We start from the raw sequence: 13,419 nt of genomic DNA on the forward strand, positions 1-13,419 counted from the left end.
CTCACATTACTCCCTGCACCCCGTGTGCAGATTCAGGTATTTCGGAAACCGGTAGCGGGTGTTGATTGCTCAGACGCGGAGTCATCAGAGTTAGCAAGGTGGCTGCACGACGTTCGCAGCACTGCTTCCTTCCTCCCATTTCCATTACTATACTTAGTACATTTTTGACTGTTTTGTTGTATTCAGACCTTGGTAGATGCTCATGACTAGTAACACTCTGATGTCGGGCTTGTATGTTATTTTCCGTACTGTTCATTCAGTCTTATATTATGAAATATTGTTTAATTAAAGGCTTAAAAATGACTCTTAATGATTAAAGGGATTATATGAGTGTTGTGTCGGCTGGCCTTGTCTTCACGAGAGGCGCCATCACGACCGGACCGGTTTGGGGTCGTGACAAATAGCTTCAAAGAATAGCCCTAAAAAGGCAAAGGAGCCGAATTCCTATATTTGTTCTGGGTGTTTTCTTAGAGAATTCACCCAAAAAAAATATTATTTGTTTGAATTGGATGTTGTTGCAAAGAATTAGAAATTCTCTCTACGTCTCTCTCTATCTCTCAATCCCTATTTTTAGTAATGTAAAGCAAAGGAAAAGAGAGCAGCAAGTCCACCATTGACAGCCATTAAAAAGCTTTGAAGCTTTGAATTCGAATTTGGGTTTTGAAAAATCATTATTTGTTTCGATTGGGTGTTGTTGCAAGCAATTGAGAATATGGTTTGGATTTTATATCTCAATTTTGAGGGTGTTTTGGTGAAGATTGGACTTGATTTTGGCTGAATTTCAGATTGAAAGTTGAAGAAGAAGAAGAAGATATGACATACATTATATTTACGAAATTGTAGTAAAATTATAGAACAATTGTAGAAAAATTGTATTCTATTGGTTTTATATATATATTTTTTATTTAACTATTGTATGAAAGTTGAACAACATTGTATAAAAATTATATTTAAGTTGTATGATATTGTGGTTGTATATAATTGAGTAGAAATAATGTATGAAAATTGTAGATAAGTTGTATAATATATAATTAGTTGTATGAAATTTGTTTTTACTATTTATAAATCAGATACAAAATATACAAAAGACATATTGTATAAAATTTGTATTTAAGTTGTATGTTATTGTAGTTGTATTTAACTGGGTAGAAATAATGTGTGAAAGTTGTAGATAAGTTATAGATAAATTGTATAATATATAATTAGTTGTATAAATTTTTTTTTTTACTATGTATAAATCAGATACAAAATATACAAAAGACATATTGTATAAATTTTGTATAAAATTTATATTTAAGTTGTATGACATTATAGTTGTATATAATTGGGTAGAAATAATATGTGAAAAATTATTGGAAAACCCAATAGAACCAAGAATATTCTTGGAAAACCCAAGTTCAATGTTAGTTTCATTCTTCTTGAATATCTTCTATTTTTGATACCACATTTATTTAGAGAAAGTCATACACCACTCTGATTATAGTGATGTTAAATTTCTCATACCCATATACTCTTATGAGCTCCTTTCCTTACTTTTTTGTTTCGATTATTTTTGATTTTTTCTAAATTGTTTTACTATTCTATTTTACTCAATTACACACATATAGGAGACATGTGATCACCATGATGCAGACCGTACAATAGCCTTAAGCTTCTAGGGATCAATTTTGGTTCCTGATGGCCCCCTTCTATTATTTATTTTTTCTATTAATAGATTTATTTTATCTTTGGATATTTTATATTTAAATTATTCTCACATTTGAGGTAGAGGGAATGAGTAGTGATCAGTAAAGAAGGATGGAGTGGAAAAGGATGCGATTATGAGAAGTTTAGCATAGATGATTGAAGGCACTGTTGATGATTGGAGAAAAATAAGAAAAGAGAATAAGAGAAAAAAAAAAGAAAAAGGGTGTAACTAAATCCCTTGATTGAAGGCACAAATAATAGATTTGGGAGCCTTTTAAGGTGGATTGTATATATTTTGTAAACGAAACTTGTTTATGCTAGGTAATTAGCTAAACATGGACATTAAGGGTAATAAGGTTTCAAATAGTGTACAGAATAAAAAAATCCCTAATTCAAAATTGGGAAACTACCAGCTATGTCCATTTATAAGTAGCTCATTACAAAATTGAAAAATATTACTAATATTGGCCAAATATTACTAATATTAGCCAATTAGTTAATTGTATAAAAAAAAAGGCCAAATTTTTGCTTTCTTTTGAGTGGGTATTATTAGAATAGATTGGGTATATCTTAAGGAGCTTGATTCTCTTTGGGATGATTCGGTGAATTTTTGAGGTGGTTTAAATTGAAAATTTGAAGTAAAAACTGAACCTCAAAAAATTGATATGTGTATCATTTGTGTATCACATATGTATCATATATGTATCAATTGTGTATCACTTGTATACCTGTATGTGAGATACATGCGTGATACATGTTTGATACATGTGTCGCAGAAGAATTTGTTGAACTCGATTTAATTACGAATTTTGATACAAAACCAGTCCAAATCACCTCCAATCTTCCTCAAATTTTATATATTGACTTATCTATATGTTTTCAATGAATTTCAACTATACCCATTGAAAAAGTTCCTTTTTTTGCTTAGATTTTTGAAATATTGTATTTTTTTTTTGTATTTCATCACCTTATTTGCTACCTCATCCATGAAATTTCTCTTGCATCTAATGTTGCTAATCACGTTTAAGAATATGAAAGTAGATTTTTGCATGTGATTCTTTGAGAAAAAGAACCTTATTTATTTGGTTTTTCAATTTTTATATGTGCTTGGCTAGTTTTGGTAAGTTTATGACTAATGGCTAGAGGTTGGTAAGTTGAGACTTATTTGGGACATTTGTGTAAGTTTTCCCTCAAAATTTCTTGCTTGTTTGTCATAACTAATAAGTGAGCTATTCGCAAGGTAAATGGCATTGTTTAGGAAATTTTACCCATATATTTAACTATTACACCCTATTTATTCTAAACCAAAATAATTTCAAAATACTATTATTTATAGCTACCTTTTCTATTTTATAGCAAAATAGGTATTTATTTATACCTACCATTGAGGCATGAAATACTTCAATTATGTTCTCTCTCTCTCTCTCTCTCTCTCTCTCTCTCTCTCTCTCTCTCTCAAATCAGTAGAATCGTCGGCGTCGGCGTCGTGGTCGCTGTCGGCGTCAGAATCGTTAGCGTCATCATGCTCATCCTCTTAATGTGATGACCCAAAAGGTCATCTTGTATTTTAGAACCCAATTCGCGGTTCCGAGGCCTTCAAGACCTCATTTTCCTTCTCCTCGATTTGCGTGCGCAGTCCAGGCACATTTCCGGAAAGTCTTTATGTGAAGATTTGAGAAAATATTAAGTTTTTCCTTTAAAATTTATTTAAGTTGATTTCGGTCAACATTTTGAGTAAACGGACCCGGACTCGTGATTTGATGGTCCCGGAGGGTCTGTAGAAAAATATGGAACTTGGGCGTATGCCCGGAATTGAATTTCGAGGTCCCTAGTCCGAGAAATGAATTTTTGAAGAAAATTGTTAAACTCGAAGTATAATGGTTTTTAGAAATTGAATAATGTTTGAACTTGTTGGTATCGGGCCCGTATTTTGGTTCCGGAGCATGGTACATGTCCGTTATAATATTTATACCTTATCTGTGAAATTTGATGAGAAACGGAACAAATTTGACGTGATTTGGACGTCCGGTTGTAAAAATAGAAACTTTAAGTGTTCTTGAGAATTTCATTGATTTTGATGATAAATTCATAGTTCTAGGTGTTTTTTTGGCAATTTGATCGCACGAGCAAGTTCGTATGATGTGTTAAGCTTGTGTGCATATTTGGTTTAGAGCCCCGAGGGCTCGGGTGAGTTTCGGATAGGCTACGGGATGTTTTAGACTTGAAAATTCTGGTGTTTTTGGCTTCTGCTGTCATTTGGTATATCCTTCTTCGCGTTCGCGAAGGGACTCTCGCGAACGCGAAGAGTAGGTTGGTCTGAAGGAGGAATCCTTCTACGCGAACGCGAAGCACCGGTCGCGAACTCGGAGCGTTGGGGGCAATAACCTTCGCGAACGCGACTAGGCTATTGCGAACGCGAAGCATGGGAACTGGGGGAGGGGAATGATACCTTACGCGAACACGGCAAGTTGCTCGCGAACGCGAAGGTTGGAGGGGATATACCTTCGCGAGCACGTAGGGTGTCTCGCGAATGCGAAGGTTACTAGGACCGTAGCTTCACGAACGCGACAGACCTCTTGCGAACGCGAATAAGGTATGTCCAGTGTTTTAAAAACAGGATTCAAAACGGGATTAGACCAAATTTCATATTTTCTTCCATAGAACTCGACCTTGGGCGATTTTTGAAGTGGGGATTCAACACCAAATCATAGGTTCGTGTTCTAAAACTCATTTCTTTCAATTTCTATCAACACTCATTAGATTTCTAGGCCAAAATCTTGTTCTTTAAGGGTAGAAATTAGGGATTTTGGGAGAATTGGGGATTTTACAAATTTGGGAATTTAGACCTCGATTTGGGGTCGGATTCCAAAACTATTACATATTTGGGCTCGTGGGTGATTGGGTAATCGAGTTTTGGTCCGAACTTTGAGTTTTGACCAAGCAGGCCCGGGGTCGATTTTTGACTTTTTGGAAAAATATTGGGAAATCTATAATTATGCGTTAGAATTGGTTTCTTTGGCATTAATTGATATTTTTAAGTTAGTTATGATTAGATACGAGCGGATTGGAAGTGGAAACTAAGGGAAAAGCGGTATTTAAGGCTTGATTTTGGCCGTGGAATCGAGGTAAGTGTTGTGGCTAACCTTAGCTTGAGGGATTAGGTATTGTTGACTTATTTGCTACATGTTTATTTGTTAAGTACGACGTATAGGTAAGGTGACGAGTATCTATAAGTTGTTGTCGGGTCATAGCATGCGAGTGAGTCTTATACTTGTGACCGTTGTGTTTCTTTATACATATTGTTCCTGCTTAAACTGGTTTCTACTCATGTTAAATAAGTCTTATTAGGTTTTTCCTGGTTTTGGATATTGGTTGAGTATTGGCTCAAGTTGAGATTTATGTTGTGAAGTTAAGTGGTGAAATAAAGTTGTTTAATTATGATGCCCTTGCCGGGTTGTTATTGTTTCTGTTGTTTCTTATGTGGTGAGGAAGAGTGATAAAGCACGAAGGGTGATGCCTTGCACATTTCTATTATTCATATGGTGAGGTTGAGTGGTAAAGCACGAAGGGTGATGCCGTGCACGTATCTACTATTGATTATCTGGTGAGGCTGAGTGGTAAAGCACGAAGGGTGATGCCGTGCACGTTTTTATTATTGATTACCTGTGAGATTGAGAGTAAACGCACGAAGGGTGATGTCGTGCATCTTCTGTTTGCTGTGTTTATTTGTTATTATCGATTCAAAGTGTACTGGCTGTTTAAATTCCTTTACTGCTGTGATTCATTATTTCAGTACCCCCATAGCATGTTGCCCTTCCCGTTTAATTTCTGTTTAGCTTCTATTAATTATTATTCTGTTAGCATACTGTTTAATTGCACAAGTTTATATTATTGTCATGTCCTAGCCTCGTCACTACTTCGCTAAGGTTAGGCTCGGCACTTACCAGTACATGGGGTCGGTTGTATTGTTTCCGCACTCTGCATTTCTTGTGCAGATCCCGGTACTGGACCATACTGGTCAGAGTTTGGGTTGCTGCCTTCAGTCCACAGGAGACCCAAGGTAGATCTGCTGGCGTTCGCAGACCCTGGAGTCCCCTTCCCTCTATCTTAGTTCTTGTTTTCTTTCATTCCGAAAAATAGATGTATTTCCTTTAAACCAGTATTTGTAGAAATTCTTAGATGTTCGTGGATTGTGACACCGGATCTTTTGGGTAGTCTTGTACTAGAGTATTTAAAGTTGTTATAAAATTTCCGCACTTCATATCTGTTTAGTTTTAATTATTATTAATTATTGTTTTGGTTAATGATTAACGTGTTAGAACTGTATCCGTTGGCTTGCCTAGCATTATCAGAGATAGGCGCCATCACGATCCCGACGGTGGGAAATCCGGATCGTGACAAGTTGGTATCAGAGTACTAGGTTACCTAAGTCTCACAATTCACGAACAAGCTAGGTAGAGTCTGAGGGATCGATATGGAGACGTCTGTGCTTATCCCCCAGAGGCTACAGAGTTTAGGAATAACTTCACATCTATTCTTCTCTGTCGTGCAATTCGATTTCTCAATGCTAATTGAACTTCTACTCTGTTCTTTCACAGATCGCGAGAACACGTACCGCTTTATCAGCTGATCAGTAGCCCGAGCCCCAGTGGCAGCTCCTACGAGGGACAGAGGGCGAGGCCGAGGTCGTGCTAGAGGCCGAGGCGGGGGCAGGGCTCGGCCTAGAGCTCGAGCAGCAGCACCAGCGGCGGAGCCTCAGGTAGAGTTTTATGATGAGGTTCCGGCCCAGACTGTTCCAGCAGGTCCAGCTCAGGTTCTAGAGGGGTTCATCGCTATCCCGGTACTCCAGGATGCTCTGGTCCGTCTAGTGGGCCTTATGGAGAGTGTTACTCTGGCAGGCATACTTCCTATAGCACCAGCGTCTCTCGGGCTGGGGGAGGAGCACAGACTCCCGCTACTCACACTCCGGAGCAGATGGCTCCCCAGTTTCAGACTCCAGTAGCTCAGCCAGTCGAGGTAGTCCCGCCGGGTGTTATAGCACAGACCGGTGATGGATCAACTATGTCTTCTAATGCTTTGTGGAGATTGGACATGTTCACCAAGCTTTTCACTACTACATATGGCGGTACATCTTCAGAGGATCCCCAGGATTATTTAGACAGTTGTCACGAGGTTCTACGGAATACGGGGATAGTGGAGACCATTGGGGTCGACTTTGCTGCATTTCGTCTCTCAGGTTCTGCCAAGATGTGGTGGAGGAATTATTGTTTGGCTAGACCAGCTGGGTTGCCTGCTTTGACTTGGGACCAGTTCTCTCAGCTATTTCTCGAGAAGTTCCTTCCATTCACTCAAAGGGAGAGGAGTACCGCAGGCAGTTCGAGCATCTTCAGTAGGGTTCTATGACTATCACCCAGTACGAGACTAGGTTTATTGATTTGGCTCGTCATGCTCTTTTTATACTCCCCACCGAGAGAGAGAGAGAGAGAGAGAGAGAGAGAGAGAGAGAGAGAGAGAGAGAGGGTGAGGAGGTTTATTGAGGGACTCGCTCAGCCTATCAGATTCTAGATGGCTAAGGAGTCAGGGAGCGAGATTTCTTTTCAGGATGCGGCCAATGTGGCCAGGCGAGTCGAGATGGTTCTAGCTCAGGGGAGTGGTCAGGGGTCGGATAAGAGGCCTCATCATTCTGGTAGGTTCGGTGGTACCTCGTCAGGAGGCAGGGATTCTTTTGGTAGGGGCCATCCTCCCAGGCCGTTTTATTCCGCACTTTAGTCTTCTCACAGTGCTCCAGGTGGTCGTGGCTCTCATATGCAGTATTCTGACCAGCTACCCTACAGTGCATCACCAGCTCCTATCAGTGCACCTCCGCTCCATAGTTTTCAGGGTCGTTACTCAGGCCGTCAGGGTCAGTTCCAGGGTCAACAGTTTTAGCAGTCGAGGTCTTGCTATACTTGTGGCGATCCGAGGCATATTGCTAGATTTTGCCCTCGAGCATCGAGCAGTTCTTAGCATCAGGGTTCTCGTGCCATGGTTCCGGCACCGGGTGTTCCACCGCCCGCTCAGCCAGCTAGAGGTAGGGGTCAGGCAGCTAGAGGTGGAGGTCGAGGTGTTAGAGGTGGAGGTCAGGCCACTAGAGGTGGAGACCAGCCAGTAGGAGGCCGCCCCAGGGATGTAGTTCAGAGTGGTGGGGCCCAGCCCCGATGTTATGTTATTCCAGCCAGGCCTAAGGCTGAGTCCTCCGATGTAGTTATCATAGGTACGGTTTCAGTTTGCAATAGAGATGCTTCAGTTCTATTTGATCCAGGGTCTACATACTTCTATGTGTCATCTTATTTTGCTCCATATTTGGTTGTGCCTCGTGATTCTTTGAGTGCTCCCGTGTATATGTCCTCGCCAGTAGGGGATTCTATTGTTGTAGATCATGTCTATCGCTCGTATGTGGTTGTTATTGGGGGCCTTGAGACTACTGTAGATCTCCTACTTCTCGATATGGTTGACTTCGATGTTATTTTGGGGATGGATTGGTTGTCACCTTATCATGCTATATTGGACTGTCATGCCAAGACCGTGACCTTAGCTTTGTCGGGGTTGCCTCGATTGGAGTGGAGAGGGACTCTTGGTCATTTTATCAGCAGGGTTATTTCTTATATGAAGGCTCGGCGTATGGTCAAGAAGGGGTGTTTGGCTGATTTGGCTTACGTTCGTGATTCTAGTGATGAGGTTCCTTCTATGGGTTTTGTGCCAATTGTTCGGGAGTTTCCAGAGGTATTTCCTGCAGACCTACCGAGGATGCCAGCCGACAGGAATATTGACTTTTGCATTGATTTGGCTCCGAGCACTCAGCCCATTTCTATTCCTCCATATCGTATGGCCCCGCCATAGTTGAAAGAACAGTTGTAAGACTTGCTTGATAATATCTTTATTAGACCTAGTGTCTCGCCTTGGGGTGCGCCGGTGTTGTTTGTTAAGAAGAAGGATGGATCGATGAGGATGTGTATAGATTATCGGTAGTTGAACAAAGTCACCATCAAGAACAAGTATCCATTGCCGAGGATTGATGATTTGTTTGATCAGCTTCAGGGTGCCAAGGTATTTTCGAAGATAGATTTGAGATCTGGCTACCATAAGTTGAGGATTAGGGCATCCGATGTCCCTAAGACAGCTTTTCACACTCGGTACGGGCATTATGAGTTTCTAGTGATGTCATTTGGGTTGAAAAATGCCCCAGCAACATTTATGGATTTGATGAACCGGGTGTTCAAGCCCTATCTGGATTCCTTTGTGATTGTTTTCATTGATGAAATCTTGATCTACTCCTGCAGCACAGAGGAGCACGAGCAGCATCTTCGGATTGTTCTTCAGACTCTGAGAGACAGCCAGTTATATGCTAAGTTTTCGAAATGTGAGTTTTGGTTGAGTTCAGTGGCTTTCTTGGGTCATGTTGTATCAGCAGAGGGTATTCAGGTGGATCCTAAGAAGATCGAGGCAGTCAAGGACTGGCCTAGGCCCACATCAGCTACAGACTTGGGTTTGGCAGGTTACTACCGTCCGTTTGTGGAGGGGTTTTCATCTATAGCAGCCCCGATGACCAGGTTGACCCAGAAGGGTGCCCCGTTCAGGTGGTCGGACGAGTGTGATGCGAGCTTTTAGAAGCTCAAGATAGCTTTGACTTCGGCGGCGGTGTTGGTGTTGCCCACGGGTTCAAGGCCCTATACAGTATATTGTGACACATCTCGTATTGGACTTGATGCGGTGTTGATGCAGAATGGCAAGGTTATTGCATATGCTTCGCGGCAGTTGAAGATTTACGAGAATAATTATCCAGTTCATGACTTGGAGCTAGCAGCCATTGTGCACGAGCTGAAGATTTGGAGGCATTATTTATATGGCGTGTCATGTGAGGTGTTCACGGATCATAAGAGTTTGCAGTATTTGTTCAAGCAGAAAGAGCTCAATTTGAGGTAGAGAAGGTGGTTGGAGTTATTGAAAGACTATGATATCACCATCTTGTACCATCCCGGGAAGGCCAATGTGGTGGCCGATGCTTTAAGTAGGAAGTCGGCTAGTATGGGTAGCCTTGCATATATTCCAGTCGGTGAGAGACCGCTTGCTTTGGATGTTAAGGCTTTGGCCAATCAGTTTGTGAGGTTGGATGTTTCTGAGCTTAGCCGTGTTCTAGCTTGTGCGGTCGCTCGGTCTTCATTATTTGAGCGTATCAGAGATCGGCAGGATGATGATCCTCATTTGCTTGTCCTTAGGGACACAGTGCGGCATGGAGATGCCAAGAAGGTTACAGTTGGAGATGATGGAGTTTTAAGGCTGCAGGGTCGAGTTCGTGTGCCTAATGTGGGTGGAAATCGTGAGTTGATTCTAGAGGAGGCCCATAGTTCCCGGTATTCCATTCATCCGGGTGCCACCAAGATGAATCAGGACTTGCGGCAGCATTATTGGTGGAGGAGGATGAAAAAGGATATTGTTGCATATGTAGCTCGATGTTTGAATTGTCAGCAGGTAAAGTACGAGCATCAGAGACCTGGTGGTTTGCTTCAGAACATTGAGATTCCTGAGTGGAAGTGGGAGCGTATCACTATAGATTTTGTTGTTGGACTCCCAGGGACTCAGAGGAAGTTCGATGCAGTATGGGTTATTGTTGATAGATTGACTAAGTCAGCGTATTTCATTACCGTGGCAATTTCTTTTTCTTTAGAGCGGTTAGGTTAGATCTATATCTGGGAGATCGTTCGTCTTCATGGTGTGCCCGTGTCTATCATTTCTGACAGAGGTACGCAGTTTACCTCGCATTTCTGGGGGCGGTTCAGCGTGACTTGGGTACGCTGGGTCGAGTTGAGCACAACATTTCATCCTCAGACGCACGGATAGTCCGAGCGTACTATTTAGATTTTGGAGGATATGCTCTGCACATGTGTTATTGACTTTGGAGGTTCTTGGGATCAGTCCTTGCCGTTAGCGGCGTTTGCCTATAACAATAGTTATCAATCGAGCGTCCAGATGGCTCCCGATGAGGCGTTGTATGGTAGACGGTGCCGATCGCCAGTTGGGTGGTTTGATCCGGGGGAGGCTCGGTTATTAGGTACAGACTTAGTACAAGATGCCTTGGATAAGGTTAAGATCATTCAGGATAGACTTCGTACAGCTCAGTCCAGGCAAAAGAGTCATGCCGACCGTAAGGTTCGCGACGTGGCATTCGTGGTCGAAGAGCAAGTGTTACTTCGAGTGTCGCCCATGAAGGGCGTGATGAGATTTGGGAAGAAGGACAAGTTGATCCCTAGGTTCATCGGGCCTTTTGAGATCCTTGATCGAGTGGGAGAGGTGGCTTACAGACTTGCATTGCCACCAGGCTTATCACTGGTACATCCAGTGTTTCATGTGTCCATGCTTCGGAAGTATCACAGCGATCCATCCCACGTGTTAGATTTCAGCACTGTTCAGCTGGATAAGGATTTGACCTACGAGGAGGAGCCCGGTAGCCATTTTAGACAAGCATGTTCGTCAGTTGAGATTTAAGAGTTATCCTTCTGTTTGTGTGCAATGGAGAGGTTAGCCTGTCGAGGCAGCTACCTGGGAGTCCGAGTCTGATATGCGGAGCAGATATCCCTACCTTTTCCCTAGCTCAGGTACTTTTCTATGTTCGTTCGAGGACGAACGGTTATTTTAGAGGTGGAGAATGTGATGACCCAAAAGGTCATCTCGTATTTTAGAATCCAATTCGGAGTTCCGAGGCCTTCAAGACCTTATTTTCCTTCTCCTTGATTTGCGTGCGCAGTCAGGACGCGTTTCTGGAAATTCTTTATGTGAAAATTTGAGAAAATATTAAGTTTTGCCTTTAAAATTTATTTAAGTTTACTTTGGTCAATATTTTGAGTAAACGGACCCGGACTCGTAATTTGACGGTCCCGGAGGGTCCATAGAAAAATATGGGACTTGGGCGTATGCCTAGAATTGAATTCCGAGGTCCCTAGTCCGAGAAATAAATTTTTGAAGAAAATTGTTAAACTGGAAATATAATGATTTTTAGAAATTGAATAATATTTGAACTTGTTGGTATCGGGACCGTATTTTGGTTCCGGAGCCCGGTACAAGTCCGTTATAATATTTATACCTTATTTGTGAAATTTGGTGAGAAACGGGACTGATTTGACGTGATTCAGACATCCGGTTGAAAAAATAGAAACTTTAAGTGTTCTTGAGAATTTCATTGATTTTGATGCTAAATTCGCAGTTCTAGGTGTTATTTTGGCGATTTGATCACACAACCAAGTTCGTATGACGTGTTAAGACTTGTGTGCATATTTGGTGTGGAGCCCCGATGGCTCGGGTGAGTTTCAGATAGGCTACGGGATATTTTAGACTTGAAAATTCTGGTGTTTTTGGCTTCTGCTGTCATCTGGTATATCCTTCTTCGCGTTCGCGAAGGGACTCTCGCGAACGCGAAGAGTAGGTTGGTCTGAAGGAGGAATCCTTCTACGCGAATGCGAGGCACTGGTCGCGAATGCGGAGCATTGGGGGCAATACCCTTCGCGAACGCGACCAGGCTATCACGAACGCGGAGCATGGGAACGGGGGAGGGGAATGATACTCTACGCGAACGCGGCAAGTGGCTCGCGAATGCGAAGGTTAGGGGGATATACCTTCGCGAACGCGTAGGGTGTCTCGCGAACGCGAATAAGGTCTGTCCAGTGTTTTAAAAACAGAACTCAAAACGGGATTAGACCAAAATTTCATATTTTCTTCCATAGAACTCGACCTTGGGCGATTTTTGAAGTGGGGATTCAACACCAAATCATAGGTTGGTGTTCTAAAACTCATTTCTTTCAATTTCCATCAACACCCATTAGATTTCTAGGCCTAAATCTTGTTCTTTAAGAGTAGAAATTAGGGATTTTACAAATTTGGGAATTTAGACCTTGATTTGGGGTCAGATTCCAAAACGAATTATATATTTGGGCTCGTGGGTGAATGGGTAATCGGGTTTTGGTCCGAACTTTGAGTTTTGACCAAGCGGGCCCGGGGTCAATTTTTGACTTTTTAGGAAAAATATTGGGAAATCTATAATTATGCATTAGAATTGGTTTCTTTGGCATTAATTGATATTTTTAAGTTAATTATGATTAGATACGAGCGGATTGAAAGTGGAAACTAAGGGAAAATCGGTATTTAAGGCTTGAGTTTGGCCGTGGAATCGAGGTAAGTGTTGTGGCCAACCTTAGCTTGAGGGATTAGGTATTGTTGCCTTATTTGCTACATATTTATTTGTTAAGTACGACATATAGGTGAGGTGACGAGTATCTATACGTTGTTGTCGGGTCATAGCATGCGAGTGAGTCTTATACTTGTGACCGTTGTGTTTCTTTATACGTACTGTTCCTGCTTAAACTGGTTTCTACTCATGTTAAATAAGTCTTATTAGGTTTTTCCTGGTTTTGGATATTGGTTGAGTATTGGCTCAAGTTGAGATTTATGTTGTGAAGTTAAGTGGTGAAATAAAGTTGTTTAATTATGATGCCCTTGCCGGGTTGTTATTGTTTCTGTTGTTTCTTATGTGGTGAGGAAGAGTGATAAAGCACGAAGGGTGATGCCTTGCACATTTCTATTATTCATATGGTGAGGTTGAGTGGTAAAGCACGAAGGGTGATGCCGTGCACGTATCTACTATTGATTATCTGGTGAGGTCTGAGTGGTAAACGCACGGAAGGGTGAGTGCCGTGCTATGTTTTT

This window comes from Nicotiana attenuata, unplaced genomic scaffold, assembly GCF_001879085.1.
Source record: "Nicotiana attenuata strain UT unplaced genomic scaffold, NIATTr2, whole genome shotgun sequence".
NCBI lineage: Eukaryota > Viridiplantae > Streptophyta > Magnoliopsida > Solanales > Solanaceae > Nicotiana > Nicotiana attenuata.